The sequence below is a fragment of the Sorex fumeus genome, unplaced genomic scaffold, assembly GCF_029834395.1.
Source record: "Sorex fumeus unplaced genomic scaffold, SorFum_2.1 ptg000045l, whole genome shotgun sequence".
NCBI lineage: Eukaryota > Metazoa > Chordata > Mammalia > Eulipotyphla > Soricidae > Sorex > Sorex fumeus.
Window position 1 is genome coordinate 16,683,345 of NW_026606102.1, and position 15,294 is coordinate 16,698,638.

The window sequence follows — 15,294 nt, forward strand, 5'->3', positions numbered from 1 at the left end:
GTGCTCAGGGGTTACTCTTAGCAGGGTTAGGTGTACCACACTGGGTTTATATATAGAGTCTGAGCTGATTACATTTAAGACAAATTCCATAACCACTGTATTATTACCTGGTCCCATCAAACTCCCACTTTTAATCTATAGACTTACTTCCATGTCCTTTGTTTTTCTGTTCTCTCCTTCACCAAGGCTGATTTCCCCCCTTTTGTGCCATTAAAATCCCAGGGATTGGTGCTGGGGAGATTACTGAAAGGGCTGGACCATATGATTTGCAAGTGGGAGAGCCAAGTTTGATCCTAAGCACTGCAAAGTCCTTCTTGAAGAATTTCTGGGAGTAGTCTTTAACAGTACAAGTGTGCTCCCACTCCTGCTCCAAAATCCCATGCATCTTTTAAGACTTACATGAGAGTTTGTTTTCTCCATTTCCCTTTCAGTTGGTTGTAAGCCTCTCTTATCATCCCTCTGGAACTCTTAATAACATTCTGTCTGGTGTTAGATTTCATACAGGTACATATTTTTCCTCATTATTAGATTGTAAACTCCTTAAATTGAATACTGTGTGTGTGTGTTTCTGTGTGTAAATCCATGCAGTAGGTCTAGGGTATACAATTGTAAGCAAAGGAACTTGGATCCATACTTGAGGGTTGTGACTACAAAGTCTTTGCTTCTGTATCCCCAGGGAATGGATGAAAGAAATCTTCAAATGATATTTTATGCTTTGTGTTATCTAAAAGTGTGACTCAAATTCTGAGGTTTTGGCTTTCTAAGGAGGTTAAGGACTCTGGGTTTCCTGAATGAAAAGACTGAAAATTTAGCATGAATCCAGAAATTCAAAAAAAGATATATAGAGTTCAGCATAGATACCAAGACTTGAGTTTGGGTATATCATCGTCTGAGATGGACCATTCTTATTTTTGAGCTGGAGTTGGAGAAGACTCTGAGGTTTTATGGGGTTTTGAGTTGATTCCTAGTCATTCATATTACAACTTAACACCCATTCCCTAAACAATTTCCTATTAAAAATTGGTTGAAACTTGCTATGTGTCATTCATTGAGCTGGATATGGGAATACAAAGATTAACTAAACACCAACTTTGTCTTCCATGGTGGCAGACATGTGAATATCCAGTGACAAGTCAAGGCAACACATGATATGGGGGGAGAAAATCCAGGAGTCATGGTAACACAGGCAAAGAACCCAGGAGATCTGAGACCACAATCCATACATCTTATTCATTCTGGATACTAATTCACTATGAGATCTGATGCAGAACATATGGATTTGGATTTGGTGTTCTCTGGGCTTGGTTTTTCATTTCCACATAGCAAAGCATCTGGTTGCAATCATCTTCCTAAATCTTATCCCATAATCCTTATATCTTGATAACTCCGCTTGTCTTGGCCAATATGACAGTCACAATCATACTATCCATGTTTCTCAAGGGCTAAAAGGCATCTTCAGAGCTCCCAAGTGCTCCAAAACCCAATAGACAGAAACTATGGCATGAAGCAGGTTGATTCTGGGACTTCTGAGGTTCCAGGTACTAATGATGATGTCTCAGCAAGCACTACACATGGCCAGATCTGTTCTGATTATTGCAGATACTACATCAATAAGAATGGAAATGACTGGAAGGATTTTTGGATGATTTTCATAGTGATAACGTAAATCAGGTTCATATATCATCATTCTTAATCATTTGTGACATGGGAGGGTCTGGTTTTATTCCCACTAGACAGATGAGAAAAACAGAGAAATACAGAAAGATTTTGCATCTTGAGGCAGGTATTTGAAACAGATGCATGGATCAAAACTAAGTCCTCATATTTCCTGCCTATTCAGCTCTCAAAATATGGGTTATTTAGAGATTACCTGAGTGATTGTGGCTTGTTTTCTCCACACTCAGGCTTTTTTAGCCTTTCTTCCTCAGTAACTCAAGATTCAGGACCATGGCCAGCATCCAACTAGCTTCTTCAAACACTGGTCAACCTTAGAGTCTTAAGTGAACCAGTTACCTTCATTAAGTATATTTCCTCAGCATTAGCTGAGCATCAGGTGCTATCAGAGGTCACCAAACTGAAAAGCTGCATTTTAGTGCCTACCATATTTATGGTGAAGACTTGGGCATAAAGATGATAAAAACAGAGTGTGAAATGTGTGGGGGACTGGGGTCAAAGAAAACTTCTTGCTAGATGCCCAGCTTGAGCTGAAACTTGAAGAGAATAGATTCATGAGGGGCAACTGAGAGGTTTTAAGAAGAGATATGGTGATATGTATTTTATAAAGATCCATTTGGTGTTATGTGGGAAGAGAGAAGAGGGTGAGAAAAGAGACAGATCTGACTTGAAAGACTGAATAAGATGAAGAAGCCACTCCAGGTGCATCCTCACAGGCATAACCATGTCTTCAATTTGCTTGCAAGAGCAGATGGAAACATTCTGGGTTTTGTATGTTTCCTTTCAGCACTGTATAGTTTCACCATCTTGACTAGTGGAAGCTGATATGAGAGAACTGTGTTACTAGTGGGCAGAAGGGAAAATAAATGTTCAAATAGAGGGAGGGCTAAGAGATTGCTGAACAGTCACTATGCATCATTTGGCCCTTTGCTAGGTGCTTTTCACATATTCTCACTGAATTCTCATGATAAACAAGGAACAAAGGTATACTCAGATATTAATTTTTTTCCTTTAGTTTTTGGATCACATCTGGCTGTGCTCAGGGCTTGCTCCTGTTTCCTCAAGATCAAACCTGGGTCAATCACATGCAAGGCAAGTGCTTTATCCACTATGCTATTCTCCGCATCCCACCAGCTTTCATAAAGAGAAGTGGAAGATCAGAGAGGTAGGTTAACTGTAGCCCATGGTCACAAATAAGGAAAAGCTAGAACCTGAGCCCAAGTTTATGTGGTCCCACTATCCTCACGTTCCTTCCTTAAGCACATGCTGTTTTGGTGAAGAAGGCGATGGAGATTCAACTGATAGAGATGCAGAATAATAACTCCTGAGAACCCACTTCTGCAGTCTCCTATTTACACACAAAGGAATAACCACAATAAGTATTCTTTTCTCAGCACCATATCCTGGAATGTTGGGAGCCCACAATGGACTCAGAATCTGTGACGTGGGCCTTTCTGGGTAGGTGGGTTCAGCTTGTTCTTTATCAGTCCTAGTATTGCAGGTTGCAGAAAAGAATGCTTCTCTGTTTAAGGAGGAGGATGAGGGGTGTAATGCTGGTGCCAAGTATCTGCTTTGACACCCCTGTGGCATCCTTGGTACCCAAGTTTTGGAGGTTGCGCCATTCTTTCAGGGCCTTTTGCAGCGGCTGTGACAGTGTGTGCCGCAGAGCCTGAGGAAGCTTTATGGAGATGGTCACACTCCAGTGCCCAACCTACTTGTTGGAACTTTCCAGAAATATTGCACTGCAGACATTTTCCACGCCGTTATGCTAATGGAATCAGGAAAAATCAATTGTCCTTAAGGAACAGGGGAATGAGACGTGCTGTAAATGCCACGGGATGAGTGATTGGTTGATTGCTTGCCTGCGATCGGAGAGCGTCTCATCCCTACATTATTCTGATGAATTTTTATGGCTTTCCTCTTCTCTTGCTTGCTCCCTCCCCCTAGGTCCCCCTCCCTAGCTAGGGAAGAAGGTTTATGGCTTGCAGCTTCTCAGTTGATTGAATGCAGCTGGCATTGTTGCAGCAGAGGACAAATAGGTACATTTGCTTTACAGGCTGAAAAAAAGTGGGTTTGGAGAAATTGCACCACCACGTCCCTCTGCAACAAAGGCGCCCTTAAAAATGCAGATATTTTTTATGAAATGACTTTACTCTCCTTCTTGGCTGTCCCTAATCTTACGATCAGAGGAAAGGGCAGAAAAAAAAAGGTTGGGGGAAAAAAGAAATATATGGCTTGCAATTCTGCAGAAATCTGATTTTTCATTCTTATCACAAAGGAAGCTAACGAAGGCATTTCATTAGTATTCGTTTTAGACCGATGTGATTTTCTCCTCTTTGCTAACACAAAAATAAATAAATAAACAGCTGAACCATGTCTGGGAAACTGCCGACAATGCAGCTTGGAGCAGAGGTCAGCATTTTCTGGAATGAGTGTGCACCACATTCAGCAAGGTGGCCAAGAGAACTGATCCAGTGCTAAGAAGGGCCATTTGGGGCAGGAAGAGAAAAAATTTTGGTGGTTGAATTCCTTGGATTTCAGTACTCATGTCCATCTTGAGTGCAGAGAGGGGAGTGGGCTGTGGTTGCTATGACTGGTGTTTGCTGGGTTTCTGACTGCTGGGACTGAAGTGGGGGCTTGAGGGGGACTTTCAGCCCTGATGGGGACATTACAGAGCTTCTTCTGTTGCTTGCTATTTCCTGTTTCTTTCTGGCAGAACTAGTCCTTATTGAGGGGTGGGAAATCATTGAGAGGCTGCATGTGTTTGCTTGGAAAGAGGAGCTCAGGGGACACAGCTGTTGTCTTCCTCCATCCATAGGGGGCACTAAAGGCAGAGGGTCAGGCTTGCTGTATTGGACCTTAAAGATATGAACTGAGATTGGGGGTGGAAGTGACAGAGAGGCAGGGGAACTCTCAGCAGATTTGAAATCAAATTCAGCCCAGACATTTTGTGTCTATGACCAACGGCAAGTTATTAATGTCTCTGAGCCTCAGCATCCACATTTGTAAAATGAAGTAAATGAGAAGGAAACCCAATCTCCTTATTGTGTTCAAATGACTGTTGTGAATGATAACATTCAGTGGTGGGAGGTGGATATTAAAGGTCCCTTTGCAGAGAAGAGGAAATGCAAATTCAGGAAAGATGGGAGCTGCACCAACTCTGGAAGCAGGTTCCTGGTCTTTGAAGTCAAAGCTGTTTCCTCCTTCAGCCTAGGGCCTTCTTGTTCAGCTTTTTAGGAGGAAAGGAGGAGAAAGTGTGATACACAAGCAAAGAGCTGTTTTGGTTTTTTTGCTAAAAATTCTTGCCCATTTTGTCTCAAACATGAAGTCATCTGACCTGTCTTTATCTCTCTCCTAGACTACCCACTTCCAGAGGGCAATGTGCCTTTGTACCCTCTGAATTTGGTTCCGATGTTTTCACAACTTCAACTTGCCTTAGTGCTCCCATGTCCTTGGGTATTTTCTGCCTCTGAACTGGCCATTGGCCCTGCATGGAACTTACTTCTTGGCCTTTTTTCATTTTCCTGAGTCTCACTCATGATTCAACTTGGATGCCCTCACCTTTGGGAAACTTGCCTGGACACCCACACAGGTTTGCTATTCTCTTTTGTGCTCCTTTTTATGGTGGTGAAGAAGGGATTGGATGGGGGTTGTGCAATATCTGACAGTGCAGGGGATACTCCAGCTGGGGAAACACCTGGTGCCAGGGAATTGAACCATGGCCAGCTGTAAGCAAGGCAAGTGCCTTAACTTTTCTTCTATCTCTCCAACCCGATTCTCTTGGGTCTGTAGAACTGCAACATCAGTGGTAACAAGTGGAGCAGTGGGAATCTTGGAGTAATATAACGTGTGCCAAAATTTTGTCATCTGCGCCTAATCCCCTGTGATCACCTAAACTCCCTGACCTCACTTTCCTCATTGGTCAGTGGGAATGTATTATTACCTACCTCATAAGGTGAATTGAAACAGCCATTAAAAACAATTTGTAAAACAGTCTGCAGAGTGCCTGGCACATAGGTGACTCTAAGCAATTGAAAATGAACAAGGAAATAGTTTCTCCATTGGCTAGATATCTGGGTGAAGAAGATTGAAGATACATTAAAAAATTCCCCTCACTCCCATTCTCTTCCCTGTTTACCGTAGGATTCTCTGTATGCCCATGGATACTCATTAACCCCACCATGGCCCAGGTAGTTTGTGTCAGGAAGGTGAAAACTGAGGGTCTCATAGCAGGATCAGGGTGGAATTGATTCAATGTCCAACCTCCCATTAAAGAATGTAGCTCCTCAAGCACCCAAGTTCCCCTGTTCTTCACCTATCTCTCCTGCTCTGCTTCCCATAGAACACGTACCCCTGTGGGTGCCTGTTCAAGTATTGGGACAGGAGCTGCTCAGGTCAACTGCAGCCCACTGGCCTGTGGGACCCAGAGGCCTTGGACTTTTGCATCCCTCATGGGTGATAACACTTCCTGTCAGACAGACTGGTGGAGGTTGTTAGAGGGAAGGGGAGAGGGCCTGTCAGCTCTTAGGCTCTTTCGAATTGGAAAGGGTTGGTTGTAGTTGTTACTGCCTCTTGAAATAAAAACGTCCCCATGGCCAGGGTTCTGGAGCCAACCTCTCAGAGGAGAAGGCTCTGCCCTTGAAAGCCACTCTCAGCTCTGGCGTTTCCTGTGGGTAATTTGAAACTGGGGCTCAGAGAACTGAACTCCAGTTAATGGTTTTCAATAAAGAATTAAGTGCTGCTTGTCAGGCTGGCTCCGGGGCCTGGTTTCCCGGAAGGGGTGGGGGTGGGCGCCATGGCAGGCCGTTAGAGATGCGTTTGCATTTTCCGGTCAGTTAGGCAGCCTGATGAAAAAGGGATAAGATCAGGCCACATCAGCCACAGGGTGGAGAGGAGGGGGCGTAGAAGGGAGGTCTAGGCACTGTGCTTTGCTGTCTGTCCCTCTGGGAGTGGTGGGCACTGGCATTAGAGCCAGCTCTGTCATCTTTACAGGACCCCCATTTCCTCTGTCAGGTACTTGATTGGGTCCCCCTGCCCCTTGGGGCAGCCTGTGTAGGGGGAAATGCTGCCACCTTTCCTGTAAGTGCTTTTGCCCACCCCAGGTACCATTGTTGTGATAGTCATAGCTCTCACTCCTGGCTTTCTGCACTAACCCCCTTAAGCCTGAAGGAGCCACTGTCATTCTTATCATTCTTATTTTGAAGATGAAAACACTGAGGTACTGAGAGGTCAGCTCGCTGGACCAACCTGTTGGTTGCTGGTCAGCAACCTCTGAGAGGCAGACCTGGGTGTCCATACCACAGAGCCTGGCAGAGGTAGTGGCGTGGTTTTGCTGTGCTGTCAGATAATTTTCTTGGCTCTACTGCGGCCTCTAAATCACTTCTATCTCTAGTCCGTGAGGTTGAAAGAGAGTCACTGGGTCTTGTCTCACAGAAAGGAAATGGGGGTCAGGGAACTCTTGTTCCAGGAGCAAGAGGGAGAGGTTAAGAAGGCATTGGACATGGGGGGGAAGTTGAAGGCTCCAAAAGAAAGAGAGGAAGTAGCAAAAACCTTTAAATTGTTTCTGCTCTCTGACATGGTGTTTTCATTTTTGGGAATATGTTCAAAGGGAATAGTCCCACTAAAAGAAGGCGATTCTAGGGGGGTATGGTGACGCCAGCAGGTCAGTCTGTACCTGTGAAGCGAGTGCATCAGCAGCCTGATGGCACCGTCAGGCTTTCAGATACCCCTAAATTACTGCTGTGCCTTTGGCCAGACCCCAAAAACTTGGGGCAAAGTTTACCAAGAAAGTAAAAAGGTAAAGGTAAAGGCCCTCCCGTTGATCGTCGATTTGCTTGAGCGGGCCCAGTAACGTCTCCATTGGAGACTTTGTTGTTACTGTGTTTGGCATATCGAATACTCTCAGTAGCTTGCCGGGCTCTCCGAGAGGGGTGGAGGAATCAAACTCGGGTTGGCCATGTTGGCCACTTGTAAGGCGAACGCCCTACCCGCTGTGCTATCGCTCCAGCCAAGAAAGAAAGTAAATGGCCAAAAGTTAGGTATGTGGGAGACACACCCACAAACCACCTCCTGCCCAGCTATATAATTGGAGGCATGGCCTCTCTGGTTCCTGATCGAACTGCTTAATGGGCATGAACCCAGAGACTCAGAAAGGAATCTTGGAACCCAAAGGCTTTTGGCAGAAATGCGTCCTGTTCCTGCAGTAGGTTACTGGCTCTGGGCCAATCCAGGTGGGAATAGGTTTTGTGCCTTGGCCTGTTCTCCCTGGCGGCCCAGTGACCACCATCCTCCAGAGGCCACTGGACAGTCAGGTTTGGGCCTACAGTGATGAGACACGTGGGGCCTCACCAGCTGGGGGTGGAACTGGCCCTCCCCATCCCAACGAGACCCCGAGTCACTGCCTACAAATGGCCTCTCTGGCTCCTGATCAAGCTGCTTAATGGCCATGATCCCAAGCACTCAGAAACAAATCTCAAAACCCAGCAGCTTTTGGCAGAAATGCATCTGGACCGCATACAATGTGGCCACTGCCTCAGAGCTTACTGGAAAGCCAGGTATGGCCGGCAGGGCAACTGCAGTCTCATGGGAAGAGGAGCGATATTGGCTCATCCTTCATGCCCTACCGAGATCATGAGTTGCCCCCCACGAGTGCCTCTCCAGCATGGCCATGGCTCCAAAGGCAAAAGGACTTAGTCCAGAGCCCGGTAACTTGTGGCAGAAAAGTGAATGGACCATGCGTTAAATAAACTACGGCACCATGCCAGGTATGGCCGGTGGTGATGGGGCAACTGCAGTCTCATGGGAAGTGGGGCGGTACCGGCTCATCCTTCATGCCCTATTGAGGTCACGAGTTGCGCTCTGAGCAGCTCTCCAGCACTGCCATAACACCAGATGCACAGAAACCAATGTCGTAATTATCTGACTCTTTGCAGAAATCTAAAATCATTATATGATTCTCATAACCAACTATAGAAAACAAAGTATTTCACAATGCCTTTTCAGCAATTCTGATTCTTGGGGGGGGGGTGATTCTGAACAATAATGGTGCATCGTTTGTTGAAATAATGAATGTAATCAATGTAGAGAAGAGTTAAGTAGAAATAACCTGCCTCACAGGCATAGGGAGGAGTGGGAAGGGGGTATATTGGGGTTTTTTGGTGGTGAAAAATGGGTACTGGTGAAGGAAAAGGTGTTTGATCATTGTATGACCGAGACTTAAACCTGAAAGCTTTGTAACTTTTCCCACAGTTATTCAATAGATAAATATAAGAAGAAAAAATAAAATTATGAAAAAAAATAAAAGAAGGTGATTCTAAATAAAATATGGATTATTTATAGTATATAAGAAGTGTTTCATTTATAAGAAGCAATTGAAATACCCAATGTTATAAAATAGAATTTGGTGTTTCTGCTGACTGGACTGTAATGGTTTGGGGGGTAACTTAGTAACCTGGGAAAAAGAAAGGGTTATTCTTTCTTCTCTCAACCATTTACTCTTCTGTTAGCCATACATTCCACTAAGCCTTTTGGATAGCATCTCCCAGAACTTCTGTCAGGGGACTGAGACATGAATTGTTCTCATGCTGCCTGCTAGAGGCCTAAAGACCCTTCCTTACCCCCTCCACATGCTCTCTCACTGCTCATCCTGTGAGTCCTCCCCAGCAGAGCTGGTAACTAAGGTGATTGTCGACTTCCAGTTTGCTGGACTGAGTGGTTGGTAAGAACTCTGTGCCCAATATCACTTACATTACTTATTTTGTTTGTTTTTGTTTTTGGCCATACCTAGTGATTCTCAGGGATTATTCCTGGCTCTATACTCAGGAACTTCTCCTGATGGTGCTTGGGGGACCATATGGAATGCTAGGGATTGAATTGGGTTGACCCCATGCAAGGCAAGAACCCTACCCTCTGCAGTACTTCTCTGGCTCCATTAGTTTACTAATGACTCCTCATACCTGCTTGGCAAAAAAAGATTCATGTGGTAGAACCCAGAAATTTGAAAAAGCAAGAAACAAATATCTCTTCTATGGTCATTTGTTCCCCTGACTCTGCCAATTTGTCCAAAGGGCCCTTCAGATCAGATCCTGCCTAAGTTCTCAATTTAGCCTTGTTCTATGTCTTTATCTCTGTCTCTGTCTCTCTCCCTCCACCCCACCCTTGTCTCTATGAGTCACCACTATAAAACCCAAAACTCACTAGGAGAGCATCTTAGCTCTTCACCTGGCAATCTGTTTCTTGTAGTGGCGTCCCCCACCATTGCCCCACACCCAACTGCCTCCTGCTTCTCCATGCTCCTTGAGATGCCATAAAGTTCATGCTGTCCGTCTGCTTCCAAGAATGCCCTCTCCCTTACAACAGACTATCACCTGCCTCCTAAAGTCTATTTCAAATATCCTCTTCTCTTTGACTCCCTGACAAGACAAGATTTGCTGCTCCTCTGTGAACCCATTTCCCACAGCTGATAATGACTTCCTCCTTTATTCCCCACCCCTAGGCTACACATCTCCTAAGGCAGAGACCACAGGACTTTTATTTCTGCAACCTTGGAGCTTAGCTCATACTCTGGCACAGGAGGCCCGGTGAGTGTTTGCTGAGTGAATTATGGATGACTGTGAGATCTCAGGGCCTCCACCCAGGAGGAACAACAGGGCCCCTTGACCTCTTGGGATTGGAAAGTGTTCTCAGATGAATTCTCCTGGCAGACACTTTTCAGCATCACCAACTGCTCACTCCCCAGAGGCCCTGTCTCTGCTGAGCTCCCTGATGGATATGAGAACATTTGGCCATAAACCCACTTAGCTGTGGGATTGCAGCCACCACCTCACAAACAGCTCAGTCCCCTCCCCAAACCTCCACCAGGACAGTGGGGTATAGGATGACTCATAGTCTGACCCTGCCTCATCTCAGTCCCAGGCCAGACATCTCTGATATTAGAGAGCAGAAAGAAGAAAATTGGAGCCTCATGCTCCAGCCTCTAGACAGATCAAAATTTCTTGAAGGCATTTCTCTTCATTTCCAGAGCATTGTTTTGGAATATTCTCTACCTGCCCACCTCTCAGTGTCTAACTCCTCGGCTTTGGTGCCATCTCTTCTCTGGACCAGAATCCTGGATTTCTCAACCCTGTAACATGTGTACAGTGGCCACATGATGTTGTTGTAATAATTTTTCCAACAAACCTATGACTCTGGGAAGGCAAGAACTGGTTCTTGTGTACTGGGTGGTGTTGGGTGCTTAGGATATAACCTGGTTGTTTATGAGAGGCCATGAGTGTAACTTTGGCGGGGAGCAGGGAGGGATTCCAGCACATAAAATTTCACAGCAGTCCTTAAGCTCACTGGGAAAAACAACACTCTGTGAGTGAAGGAGAGCTGAGAACACTCCCCTGAGCAAAAGTCCCCTGAGCAAAAGTAGGTTGGAGGGACACCCAGTCTTCAGGACCAGCCTGCTTCAGATGGGCTCTGAGCCCTTCCCACATCTGTCCTAACCTGTTTCCTGGTCTCTAATGTGGGGAGGCATTCCTTCCCAGCTCAGCGTACCTCACAGGGAGGTGGGTACCACATGTTAACCAAATGGGACAGCCTCTGTGTAAACTGTAAAGTGCTGGACCTCAGTACTGCTGGGTAGCAATGCCCACTAGAGGGAGTGGCAGAGCAAGCCAGGCCTGCTTAGAGCCACATTGACAGGGATGTCAGCTCTGGCCTGAGACATGGACTGGTTCAGAGTAGATTCACATGGGTCAAGACAGCTTGTGGTGAGGTGCCAGTCTCCTCTTCCTTATGTTCCCTCCTAATTCAAATGACATTTGGGATACCTTTGAGATGCTAGAAAAGAAAGAAATCAGAAAATCCCAGTTTGATGACTAGTGATGGGGTAGCTCTAATTCTCTATTAATTATATTAATATATAATTGTTTGATGATGGGCAGAGAGAACATGTTATACCTCTGAAACTTTCCAGGAGCACCATTTTCTGTTAGCGCAGGAACTTCAACCCCAGACCCCTTGAGGCCATTGTTGGACCAGTCTAGGGCACCTCAGCTGGCGTGTGGAATGCCACCTTAGTGGGCCAGTCCTGAGGTATACACAGATCTCTGTCCACAATGCTTAAAGCATGCAGGCAAGACCTCACTGTTGATTAGCTCCCTCTTAGTTGGGGCGGGTGGGACCAGATGAGGCCAGCTGGAGGAGAGCTCTGTAACCCAATTTGCTGTGCAGAGAAGCCAGTCTGTCTGGCAAAAGCTAATTGGAAAGCTGCTTCCTCTAAGCCTGGACCCAGGAGGGCACAGGGCCTGGCTGGGCGGGGCCCTCTCCACTAGGCCCACACCACTTAGTGCTTTGTGGGAGCTGCTCCCAGTGGGAGAGCACTTAGCTCTGGTAATTGGCCAGGCAGGCTCATCATTAATTCATACCAAATTGTATTTATGAGAGAGAAAAAGAGAGTGAGAGAGAGAAAAGAGGGAGGTAGGGAATACATAAATTTTTGAAGAAAGAGTCTATTGTCTATTTGGGGGCTTGGCTAAAGCAGCTTTGATGTATGATGAAGAAAATTTGAAGGTTCTTTGCTGTGTTTGACCTGGACAAGATACCTTTACCCAGGAATTCTTAGTTTCCTCATCTGTGGTAGGAGACAATTCCTATGAACTCTTCATTTTGGAGATGGCTTGGAAGATTAAATCCAGAAAGCAGAGATGATGAGTGCTCTTCTCATGTCCTTTCCACAAGCTCTTGGAGGCAGGGAGCCATTGATGTTCATGGAATTGTTCATATGACCTGGGTTATATTAAATCTGGCATCTTACTGATGGTAGTATTTAAAATTATTTTTATTTATGTTAGTTTATTACTGTGTCTGGCATACCGAATACTCTCGGTAGCTTGCCGGGCTCTCCGAGAGGGGCGGAGGAATCGAACTCGGGTCGGCCATGTTGGCTGCGTGCAAGGCAGACGCCCTACCCACTGTGCTATCGCTCCAGCCCTTATGTTAGTTTATTAGCTCCTTGGGTTATTGTTTCAGTGGTTGCTTCAGGGCTTACAGTACACATTTTTAACATCACAGTTTACCTTTTACCTATATAATTGACACTTCATGTGAAGCAGGGGTTCCTAAACTTGTTTGGCTATTTCCCCCTTTTCAGAAAAAAAAGTAGTTACTCAGTGCTCCCTGAAATTTATTTTCTTCAAGCAAATAGAAAGCACTCCCCAATTGCACCAGAGGCTGCTACCGCCACCGTGGATTGTTCCAGTGTTCCCCAGAGTAAGTGGTAACACTCACTTGGGAAACACCCTGTGTAACAATATATTTACATTTCTCCCCTCTTGACCTTTATGCCAACTTTGTCATATATTGTATTTATACTGCACAAGACATTTTTTTTTGGCTTGACTGTCACTGTCCTCCCGTTGTTCATTGATTTGCTCAAGCGGGCCCAGTAACGTCTCCATTGGAGACTTCATTGTTACTGTGTTTGGCATATCGAATACATCACGGGTAGCTTGCCAGGCTCTGCCGTGCAGGCAAGATACTCTTGGTAGCTTGCTGGGCTCTCCGAGAGGGGCGAAGGAATCGAACTCGGGTCAGCCATGTTGGTTGCATGCAAGGCAAACGCCCTACCGCTGTGCTATCATTCCCATTTATATTTAAATTTAAAAAATATGATTAAATACACATAATATAAAATTATCACCTCAGCTCCTTTAAGTGAATATTTTCATAAGTATTATATCATAATTATCATAATATTATATCTTAAGTTCATCATATCATAAAATTGTGGAGTAATGATCACTGCTGTCTATTTTCATAGCTCTTTTAAAATCTCAGGGCTAGGAGGAAGGAGACATTACTGGTGCCTGCTCGAGGAAATCGATGAACAACAGGATGATCGTGATCGTGATAAGACCTCTAAAAATAATGCTGACAACTGTATGGTGTGCTTCCTGTAATTTTTGTTTCTTGTATGTCACTATGTTTGTTGCTTTGTGGTCACTGGCCTGAAAATAAAACATTGTTCCATGTATTTAATTTGTTAGTTTGCTTCAAGAGACAAGAAAAACCAAATTCACCTTATTACTAGAGAGAGCTACAACTATGTTACTGTATCTTCAGAAAGTTCCCATGAATTCAGGGAGTGGAAATCAAAATTTCTTTTTTTATAGTGCTAGGAATGGATCTCAGGGACTCATACAACTGCTCCACCACCAAGACACATCCCTTACACCAAGGAAATGAAATTTCCAGGGCAGGCTATAACAAGATTTGTTAGACAGAGTGAGGGAAGTAATGAAGAGACCAAGATTCTAAGAATCTATTCTCACTTCCCTGTTTCTCACAATCTTTTAGGACAAAGTACAAAAAATTTATAACCTATTGTTCAAGATGCTTCCCAATATGAGTAGTTCCAGAAAACTCTGTAAGAAGCCCAGAAAGAAAGAATGGTTAATAAATGAGAGTTAAGAAAATAAGTTTTAAATTTGATTTAATACTCAGTCAAAAAGATCAAAATTATTAAACATCTCACTGAATGAGATAACATTTTGGTAGGCTATTTGTAATTATTTTAAAATTTAGTGCTTTCAGTTGATTTTAAACTACTAGCAGAACCTGATCCAAAGCACAAATCTAAATACTGTTCTCAGAATGATTCTATTTAGACATTGAGGTCTAACTGCGATTCCAGCTAAAGTTCTACTGTAAGGATGCATTGAGTCACATGAACAAAAGTAGAATTCCTTCAGTGCATCCCATATCCAGTAAACTTCATTTGTAATGAACAGATATGTGTTTTTAAAAGCTGGGAGTATCAATGACCTCAACTATAAGAGTGTAACTATGTCCTTCCAAAGCTGACTTGTGTAGGTGAACAATGACACATTATTTCTCCAAACCTTTGTACCTATCTGTGACTAATCTTTTTAGGTTGACAATAGTAGTTCAATTTCCTCAGAACCCACTGTAATTTTGCATATGAAAGGGACTAAAACACCCATGAGATACGCTTTTCTATATAAAATGCAATTTTAAAGCTCTCTTTACCTGGTAATGTTGTTTGTATATAACTTGGTAATTAATTTAATCATTGAGTAAGTTTTTTGCTCCATTCTCTATATATTCTACATTTTTCTATTTGCTGGGGGATAAACTAGTGCCAGACAATAATCCCTCCTCTTGTGGGCTTAGTAGTATAGTGATAAAAGAGAGAGAAAACATAAAATAAATAACTAAACCATAAATTATGTTGGCTTGAAGCAAATGTTATAATCTATAAAAGTCATCCCCAGACTTCCTATTCCATAGTAGATTCCCAAGAACCGTTTCTGAGAAAGCCAATGTGCTCTCCTTGCAATGGGGTAGCCTAGAGCTAAGTTTCGAAGAATGATGAGAAATTCATCAGGTATCTGAAAGGGGAATGAGTGTCTGGAATAGAAAAATTAAAAGTTGAGTTTGGAGCTGGTGATTCACTTGGGAAATGACTGAGGTGCCATCCCTGAAATCTGCAATGTGCCCACAGGAAGAGAGCATCAGGCTTTCCTGATTAGCAGGTGGAGGTTGTGTCAGCACCATGGATAGCTCCAGCAGAGGTTTCTGGAGTTTCTGGAAATACTTTCCATCCTTGCTACTGAC